The sequence below is a fragment of the Podarcis filfolensis genome, assembly GCF_964270895.1.
Source record: "Podarcis filfolensis genome assembly, chromosome: 11".
Classification (NCBI taxonomy): Eukaryota; Metazoa; Chordata; class Lepidosauria; order Squamata; family Lacertidae; genus Podarcis; species Podarcis filfolensis.
Window position 1 is genome coordinate 41,497,075 of NC_139613.1, and position 8,669 is coordinate 41,505,743.

Sequence of the window (8,669 nt, forward strand, 5' to 3'; positions counted from 1 at the left end):
CAAAATGTTCGAAAACCAATGCGCGGCTTCTGATTGGCTGCAGAAAGCTCCTGCAGCTAATCGGAAGTCGTGGAAGCCCTGTTGGACGTTCGGCTTCCAAAATAACGTTCAAAAACTGGAATACTCACTTCTAGGTTTTGTTCGTTCGGGAGCCAATTTGTTCGGGAGCCAAGGTGTTCGAGATCCAAAGTACGACTGTATAATCACTTTTTGAAAACACTGTATAATCTTCATGAACTTTTTTAGCTTTTTCAGGTGAATTTCTAATAAACACATTTTTGCAAGCAATTTCTCTCAACAGAATGCATTTCTGTATGTTATTTTCAGTAATTTACGCAGTTTTAATTTATGCACAATCTTCTCTAACCCTGGTCGGAGAGCTGCATTGCAAACATGGGACAGGTGCGAATTTGGAAGGTTTCAAAATGGGCAAATTAGGTGGGCTTGCCCTTTAAATGTGAACTGAACTGGATCTCTCCCCTCCCCACAATCCTACCAGCAACTCTCTGAGAATGCCCGGCATGAGCCCATGGTAGCTCACTTGGCTGGGTCACAAGGTCCTTAAAATGTTTGCTATGCAAGGTTCTTTGCAATGTTAAATGTCTTTACAGTTGATAAGAGTCTGGATTTCTCCCACAAACACATGCGAGCCTCAACTTGATACCTAGAGTGTGATCATTGCCTGCTGCAACAGCAAGCGTAACAGTAAAGATAACTGCAGGGGGAACAGTACCCAGTGATCTGAGCACTGGAAATTATAGCATCTGCAATAAGACTGTCCTGCAGAGAGGCATCTGGAGTGACAGCATTATGAATAAGAACCATGTATTTATTTATACATAAAACCATTTTGCAAGTCTTTCATCTAAACTCCCATGAGGAGGCAACTATTATTTCAATTTTATATATGCATAAGTGAGCCTGAGAATTAATATTACATATGCACATAAGCAAATGCTGACATGGATCAGTGCTCAAAGTGGGAGAAAAAAGGAAACGGGGTGGTTTTGCTTCATATTCAACCAGAATCAGGGCCAAGCTGCATGTGGTTTACCTTCAAGTGCAGGATTTTTCTTACACCAATAGCCACCAATACTTGCCACCAAGTCTGGTGTGGGTGGACTTCGGTTTTGGAAGTAGGAGTCTGTAACCCCCTCCCCATGATCCCAATCAAGAATGCCCCCAAAATGCACTGAAGCTAATGGGAGCTTTTTTTCTCCAAGCAAATAGCAGACACTGGGGAATGCAGCAGAGACAAAAGGTTAGAGTCACCTACCCCCCTGCCAAACTAGAGTCCTGATCTGGATTGGGGTGCTGCTCTGGCTATATGTGAAAGAAATATTGCACTCAAGGGCAAATCACATGATTAATGTCACAAATAAATTGGCTTGCAATTACATCCACTGAAAAATAGTGAAATGTTTTAAAGTTTGTCTCAATAGAAAGGGGCTGGTATCTCATCCTTCTAGATCTGGATAGGTAACATTATATCTGTATCTATATGCATATATATATATATGCACACACAGAGATATACAGATAGATACAGACACACACAGTGATGGGGACAAAGTCTGAATCCCAAAATTCCTCCTAAGAGAATCCCCCTTGTTCTGCATAGCCACTCCTTCTGTTGCTCTCACCCCTAGCACAAGCCCTTTCTTATCTCCTCTCACCTGGATTTAACTCCCTGTTGAAATATAAAGCCGTACATAATGGCCAAGTCTATAAATGTACAGTGGTACCTCGGGTTAAGTACTTAATTCATTCCGAGGTCCGTTCTTAACCTGAAACTGTTCTTAACCTGAAGCACCACTTTAGGTAATGGAGCCTCCTGCTGATGCCGCACCGCCAGAGCACAATTTCTGTTCTCATCCTGAAGCAAAGTTCTTAACCCGAGGTACTATTTCTGGGTTAGCGGAGTCTGTAACCTGAAGCGTATGTAACCTGAAGTGTATGTAATCCGAGGTACCACTGTATATAAGAAAGTTGCTCCTAGAACTAAAATAATAACCACGTACGTAGCTCGAAATACCAAAATTAATAGCTCTCTGCTCTAGGAACTATGCAGAGATCAAGGTTTTCTAAGAAATTAAAACACAAGCATGGCATTTTCACTTCTTGATTAAGGGGTAAGAGTAGATGGAAGCATATGCAGCAGGCGTACAGATATCACAATACTGTACGTATCTGTAGTAGCCCAACGAAAGACTCAATATGCTTGGCAGAGTGCTCCATCTACTGTCTGTTTATAGTTAAGTCTTTGCCGTATTGCAAATTTTTGTGCAACTATAAGGAGTGGCTGGCCCTTCTGGAAATTATATATGGACAATGTCACTGGAAGGCATGCTAGGAAAGATGTCAACTCATGACCCCCAAGAAGTGCAACAGTGGCTCTCATAACTTTTATAATAGGGGTGAGCTCAACAGATGCTACTTCTACTGTCCTGCAGTAATGAGAAAAGCTGCGCATCAGCTCCTAGTATAGGCAGAAGAAAACAGATTGCTTGTGTTATAACTTGTTGTCTTAAAAATAGTAACAATTGTATCAGCCTTGTAATAAGCACGGTCAGTTTTATTTTCCCATATATTGCAGGCCACCTAATGAGTTCACCTTGCAAGGGCACCTCAATCAGTTCAAGGTAGAGATTAGATTTGAACCAGGAAATTCCTGATTTGTTGCTCAGTCTCTTAAGCCACTGTGCTACACCAGCTTCCCAAAAACTTTTTATGCTTAACTTTTCATAGTACAGAAACCATGACTCAATAAGGCAGAAACAGTCCCTCCGTCCACTAGTTTATAAATGAGGTGGGGTGGGGGGTTTCAAATGACACAATTTATTAGATAATGAAGCAAACTTGACACATAAGTGTTTCCAGATTCATGTTTCACAAACACAACCTCACATAACTTATCATAAGCTGCCCTCCCTAATGACAGTATTTATATACATCAATCCAGTGGCTCTGGTAAAACAAGATACAAAAAAAGACAGAAGTGGAGAATTGTTTTATGACAAAACAATTGTTTTAAAAAAGATTGCATTTTTGTTTTAGCCCAACAAACTTGGACTAGCTCCATTTAAGCAACTTTACCCCCCCCCAAAAAAAAAATGGGGGAAAAAACTTTGAAAATGCCAGAAAAGATATTTTCAGAAGAACTGAAGATGTGGAAAAGAGCAAATTATCTTTGCTTGAAAGCTGTGTTAGATTTGATTAGCTGTATGAATCAATTTTACTGAAAGAACCTATTTGACTCTGGGAACAATCCACCAAAAAGTCCACAAGTTCCACTGAAACTAATGAGAGTTGCTTGGATAATAGGGCTTTTTCTTTTTCTTTTTTTGCAGGGGAACAAGAGTCAGTGGGTCATTTGATATAAGAATCTTTTAAATCTATGCAAAATTGTAAACAACCAACAAACCAGAGGCATAGCTATGGAGTTGGGGGTGGGACACACTGGGTACCACACTGCAGGGGTGGCACTTACCCTGGGGCCTGGTAACTGGGAGTGATGCAGTGGCTCAGGCCCCCACAGTCTCCCCACTGCCCAAAGCGGCAGTGTGGGGCTTGTGTCTGCCCGCCACCTCCCCCTCAGCTGCCCTACACCTCAGGCACCCAAGCGGCTAACTACGCCGCTGCAAGAAACATTTCCAAATGGATTACATTGCACAGTTCAAACCCATCAGGGAGAACAGGAAAAATACTTTAAAGCTAGCGTAACATTACATACGTTTTGTCGGTTTTCTATAAACTGCTCAGAGGTTTTCTTAGAATAGCAACATATAAATGTCATTGAATAAAATAAAAACTAAATCTTGAAGTGCCCTGCAGGATAAGGAATATTGGCCCCAAGGACTCAGAAATGAAGATTTGAGCCTCTGTCTTTCTCGGGTGTTACAAACACAAAACCACATTCACATCCCACAATTATTAATTTGGGAATAATTGGCGACCTCTGCTTAATGCTTGAAAGGAAATGCGAGGAAAGGTATACAGTGGTATCTCGGGTTAAGTACTTAATTCGTTCCGGAGGTCCGTACTTAACCTGAAACTGTTCTTAACCTGAAGCACCACTTTAGCTAATGGGGCCTCCTGCTGCTGCCGCACCCCCACCGTGCGATTTCTGTTGTCATCCTGAAGCAAAGTTCTTAACCTGAAGCACTATTTCTGGGTTAGCGGAGTCTGTAACCTGAAGCGTATGTAACCTGAAGCGTATGTAACCCGAGGTACCACTGTACACAGTCACACACATAATCAACACATGTAAATGAGGGGGGTGGGTTGCCTGTATATACCCTAGCCAATCCATCTATTGGAGTAAGACCAGCCCCATGACAGGGTTGCAGCCTGATCTACGTGGGTCACTCACAACAGCAGTAATAATCCATATACATGGGTTTTTTAAAATAAAAATAAAAAGGATTGGGTTCCCAAACAGTTTTGGGGGCTGAAAGCGTGCCCCAGGTTAACATTACTCCCTAACCACACTCGCTTTTGCACTCAGGTCTTCCTTGTGGGTGTTTCATAGACATCTGGTTAGCCACTGTGAAAACATGATGCTGAACTATATTATTATTATCATCATCATCCCACAGTTTCCAGGAACCAGGATTCATGGCGGCTTACTGGTTAAAGCTTACTGCAAAATGATATAGAATGAACTGAAAAAGATGTTTAAAATAACGCTTATAACAAAAACCCAGAAGCTTCCCTTTGGGGACTTATAGGGACAGAACTACCCAAACTGTACAGAAATGTATTCCTATATGCTACTACAGCAGCAAGAATGCTGTTTCTTGCCCAAAAATGGAAAGAAGAAGAAGTCCCAGCAAAAGAAGAATGAATACAAAAACTAATGGAATACACAGAAATGGTGAAAAATAAGAAATCAACATAACAAACTTTTTATAAAAGAATGGAAATAGTTTATTGAATGTTTACAAACAAATTGTAAACTGGTAAGAACATTGGCGGGATTATTGTAATACAGTAACCTGCAACAGTTTTATAAGAGCATATATTAAAAGTAGATGAATGAATGCAGTGCTTTTTTTCTGGAGGGATGCAGGGGTACACCTACCCCTAAACATTTTGTGAATCTTTGTACTTTTGTCCATTTACTGTATTTATTTTTCCTGATTTGAACTATAAAATTTTGAATCAAAATGAGAGTACCCCTAAACATTTTTTAAGAAAAAAGGGACTGAATAAATGAATAAATGAACATAGTAAGTAGATTTGGATATGCAGAAAATATTAAAAATAAATTTAAGGAACTGCAGGAAGAGGGGGAAGGAAGTCATGTTTTGAAATGCTAAAATGACTGTAAAATTACTGAAATGTATAAACCTGAAAATCATAAATAAAATATAAAAAAGAGAAAAAGCTAAAAACATAGGATAGTGATTTAAAAGTGATTAAACAGAAATAGAAAACACACACAAACGCACGCAAACACAAACATATATACAGTACAGTGCTTTTTTCTGGGGGGACACAGGGGTATGCATACCCCTAAACATTTTGTGAATCTTTGTACTTTTGTCCATTTACTGTATTTATTTTTCCCGATATGAACTATAAAATGGGGATTTTCTTGAGTCAAAATGAGAGTACCCCTAAACATTTTACACACACACACACACACACAGGAGAAGCTAGATGGGCCTTTAGCCTGATCCAGGTCTTATGTTGCCAGTTTTTCCTTTTGAAATTCGTCCCCAAATTCCATTACAGTAAAACCATTGCAGTTCCTACAGTTAAGTAACCCGAGCTGAAGGCGCAGCCAACAAACTCCCTCCGGCAGGGCCTGTTTCCCGGCTTCTCGAGGCAATAAGGGGCCCCTTGAGCAGCTTGAGAAACTCCCGTGTAATTAATAAGACTTCGGCTTCTCTCTGCTCCTCGCCTCCTGAAGCAGCCTTAACCCCGCGCTTACCCTGCTTGCTGGATGGAAGGACAAATGGGTGCCCAGCGCGCGCGCCCTGCCCGCCTCGGCCGCCTTCTTTCTCTCTCGGCGTTCAGGTGCTTCTACTGGCAGCTGTTGCTATGGACGCGGCCAGGCCCGGATTCCACCCAGTGGCCCCTCGGCTGGGCTGCAATAATGCCGTGCCTCCTGCCTCATCCCGTTTCATGAGACCAAAGAAGGGGAAAAGAAAAGGCGCTGAATAATTGGGGGAGAAGCGGGTTGTTTTAAAAGCGCCTTCTTTATTCATTAGAAAGCTAGCCATGTTAGTTTGTTTCAGCAAAAACAATAGTCTTGTGGGACCTAAAGTCTAGCAAATCTATTATTGTTTAAGTTACAGATGGGTAGCCGTGTTGGTCTGCCATAGTCAAAACAAAAAAAATTTCCTTCCAGTAGCACCTTAAAGACCAACTAAGTTAGTTCTTGGTATGAGCTTTCGTGTGCATGTATCTGAAGAAGTGTGCATGCACACGAAAGCTCATACCAAGAACTAACTTAGTTGGTCTTTAAGGTGCTACTGGAAGGAAAAAAATTTTTGGTTTTTTTTTGTTTTGACTATTATTGTTTACTAAAGCTCGCATTAAAAACAAGCTATACTAAAGCAAAGCTTTTTGGTCCAAAATCCACAGATGAGTACAAACCAAAATGTTACAAGATAATGAGCACAACATTACAAATCCTCCAGAACACTTTTATCAGGCTAGACGTTACACAAAACGTGTTACAGGAGGGAAGAAAGAGGTGACTAAAGAAATTAATGAAGAAACCCAATATTTTAGTTGGGGCAGAGGCAAGAGAAGGTTAAAGGACCACTGTGGTGCTTTTCATCCCAGGACAAGGAGCACACTGCACCCCTTTTAATCCTTTTAACAACCCTGGGAGGTGAATTAAGCCGATTCCCAATTATCGCTCAGTGAAGCACCAAAATAATTCTGGGAATGGTAGTTTAAGGATGCCGGGAATCGTAGCTCCCTGTGAGAAGTAGATGGTGGCGAGGAATGGATGAAATTTAAAGACTTTTCAGCTAAACATGCTAAGATAACTTAAATAGAAATACTTGCAGGTACCAAATTGGCTAAGGATTTAAGTATGTGACGTTATAGAATAATATAGAATAATATGTTGAAAGTTAAATAAAGAAAAGAAGGAAAGATGTAAACTGAGTAAGTAAATTGTATGAGAAATTAAGTTTTGGAAAACTGTTACAATGATATACACTGAAACTCAGCCAGGGGGTTCGAGGAAGTCGCTTAACAATGTTAACAAAAGTGGAACTATTATTGTTAGGATGTTTGTTTGTTTGTTTGTTTGTGTTTGTTATTAATTTGGAAAATCAATTAAAAAAATTGGGGGGGAAATAGAAATGGATTATGGCACCCAGGAGTCTGCATGTGCTTTAAATTTATGCTGTGCTTTAAATTTATGCAGAGTGCAGCAATAGAGCTGATTTCAGTAGCCACTGCACCACAGTGGTCCTTTAACCTTCTCTTGCCTCTGCCCCAACTAAAATATTGGGTTTCTTCATTAATTTCTTTAGACACCTCTTTCTTCCCTCCTGTAACACGTTTTGTGTACTGTCTAGCCTGATAAAAGTGTTCTGGAGGATTTGTAATGTTGTGCTCATTATCTTGTAACATTTTGGTTTGTACTCATCTGTGGATTTTGGACCAAAAAGCTTTGGTTTGGTTTAGTTTAGCTTGTTTTTAATGCGAGCTTTAGTAAACAATAATAGATTTGCTAGACTTTAGGTGCCACAAGACTATTGTTTTTGCTGAAACAAACTGTTAAGTTGTGGGTGAACATATCAGACAACACAGTGATTCTTCAAACAGCTCTTGTTTATTCAGAGGCCAGAACAGAACTGACTGAAGGGCTCAGTCAGCCTGCTTATATAGAGCTCCAGTACAACGTTACTGTAGCAACTTTCTAAAACGATCCAATCACTGAATGTCACTTTCGATCCTTCATTTGCACAAAACTATCTACAGTATCCCCCTGCTGGCCCAGGGTGAGAACTTCAGTACATAACACAAACTAACATGGCTAGCCTTCTGAACTTCTTTCTTCTGAGCCTGGAAGATATCATAGTTAGCCATTCAGGGTGGAATCTACAACCAGGGGAAGATTATTTTCTACCACCTGAACAGTGACATAGTGTTTTTAAGGTTAACTGCCCTCCAACCAAAAACTACACAATTTGGCTTCAGTTGACTCTTTCACTGACACACAAAGCAGCAGGGCTTAATGGTGTTGTTCACTCTACACCCAAAGCTCCATTTCTCATGCCAACCAGGGCAAAAAGTATGGGGCAGGAAGAATGCCTTTTCCCCATACAACTCCTAGGCCGCTGTAGCAGTGTGGATCAGGACGATTACCTTCATGTCACACATCAGCAGGGGAAGATCAGGATCCAGCAAATCTTGTGCTGGTCAAGTTGTGCTCCCTCCTTGCCTCCCTCCCATGCTCCATTTTGAGTGTTACCACCAAATGTCAGGGAGGGCAATGGTGACTAGTCTCTTCTCCAGCCTCCTGGAAGTACCAACTGCTGGTGCAGGTCTTGTTGATGCTGTTTTCATATTGTGATTTTGTGTTGTAACAGCCCTGAGACCTGTGGATTTATTTTTTATTTTTTGGGAATCGTTTTTATTTTATTTTACAAGTGTAGAGTTATAACAATATCAAATACATATCCATACATAGAGAT

General features: G+C 40.7%; 1 protein-coding gene across 4 annotated transcripts in view; it reads right to left on the bottom strand.

The window, feature by feature from the left end:
- TMEM232 (transmembrane protein 232) overlaps window positions 1-6,063 on the bottom strand; it is a 136,985-nt gene extending 130,922 nt beyond the window's left edge. For 3 of the 4 annotated variants that reach the window (XM_083576822.1, XM_083576823.1, XM_083576819.1), the window contains exon 1: window positions 5,939-6,063. The gene's annotated coding sequence lies outside the window, so the exon portion shown is untranslated. The remainder of the gene's footprint in view (window positions 1-5,938) is intronic. The other variant, XM_083576821.1, reaches the window with a different exon arrangement.
- Between the last annotated feature and the right edge of the window lie 2,606 nt (window positions 6,064-8,669).